This window comes from Pygocentrus nattereri, chromosome 22 (assembly GCF_015220715.1).
Source record: "Pygocentrus nattereri isolate fPygNat1 chromosome 22, fPygNat1.pri, whole genome shotgun sequence".
NCBI classification, from domain to species: Eukaryota; Metazoa; Chordata; class Actinopteri; order Characiformes; family Serrasalmidae; genus Pygocentrus; species Pygocentrus nattereri.
The window spans coordinates 18,068,126-18,069,713 of NC_051232.1; positions in this window are offsets into that span (position 1 = coordinate 18,068,126).

A 1,588-nucleotide genomic window follows, 5' to 3' on the forward strand; every position below is an offset into this window, starting at 1 on the left:
GATAGCTGATTGGTTAGAGTTACTGCTCCTGATAGCTGATTGGTTAGCGTTACTGCTCCTAATAGCTGATTGGTTAGCATTACTGCTCCTGATAGCTGATTGGTTAGCGTTACTGCTCCTAATAGCTGATTGGTTAGCGTTACTGCTCCTGATAGCTGATTGGTTAGCGTTACTGCTCCTGATAGCTGATTGGTTAGCGTTACAGCTACTGAGAGCTGATTGGTTAGCGTTACAGCTACTGATAGCTGATTGGTTAGAGTTACTGCTCCTGATAGCTGATTGGTTAGTGTTACTGCTCCTAATAGCTGATTGGTTAGCATTACTGCTCCTGATAGCTGATTGGTTAGCGTTACTGCTCCTGATAGCTGATTGGTTAGCGTTACTGCTCCTAATAGCTGATTGGTTAGCGTTACTGCTACTGAGAGCTGATTGATTAGTGTTACTGCTACTGAGAGCTGATTGGTTAGCGCTACTGCTCCTGATAGCTGATTGGTTAGCTACTGCTCCTGATAGCTGATTGGTTAGCGTTACAGCTACTGAGAGCTGATTGGTTAGTGCTACTGCTACTGATAAATAATTGATTAGCGTTACTGCTACCGAGAGCTGATTGGTTAGCGTTACAGCTACTGATAGCTGATTGGTTAGCGTTACAGCTACTGAGAGCTGATTGGTTAGCGTTACTGCTCCTGATAGCTGATTGGTTAGCTACTGCTCCTGATAGCTGATTGGTTAGCGTTACAGCTACTGATAGCTGATTGGTTAGAGTTACTGCTCCTGATAGCTGATTGGTTAGCGTTACTGCTCCTAATAGCTGATTGGTTAGCATTACTGCTCCTGATAGCTGATTGGTTAGCGTTACTGCTCCTGATAGCTGATTGGTTAGCGTTACTGCTCCTGATAGCTGATTGGTTAGCGTTACTGCTCCTGATAGCTGATTGGTTAGCGTTACAGCTACTGAGAGCTGATTGGTTAGCGTTACAGCTACTGATAGCTGATTGGTTAGAGTTACTGCTCCTGATAGCTGATTGGTTAGTGTTACTGCTCCTAATAGCTGATTGGTTAGCGTTACTGCTCCTGATAGCTGATTGGTTAGCGTTACTGCTCCTGATAGCTGATTGGTTAGCGTTACTGCTCCTAATAGCTGATTGGTTAGCGTTACTGCTCCTGATAGCTGATTGGTTAGCGTTACTGCTCCTGATAGCTGATTGGTTAGCGTTACAGCTACTGAGAGCTGATTGGTTAGCGTTTCTGCTCCTGATAGCTGATTGGTTAGCGTTACAGCTACTGAGAGCTGATTGGTTAGTGTTACTGCTCCTGATAGCTGATTGGTTAGCGTTACTGCTCCTGATAGCTGATTGATTAGCATCACAGCTACTGAGAGCTGTTTTATTAGCATCACAGCTACTGAGAGCTGATTGATTAGCATCACAGCTACTGAGACCTGTTTTATTAGCATCACAGCTACTGAGACCTGTTTTATTAGCATCACAGCTACTGAGAGCTGTTTTATTAGCGTTACTGCTCCTGATAGCTGATTGGTTAGCATTACTGCTCCTGATAGCTGATTGGTTAGCGTTACTGCTCCTGA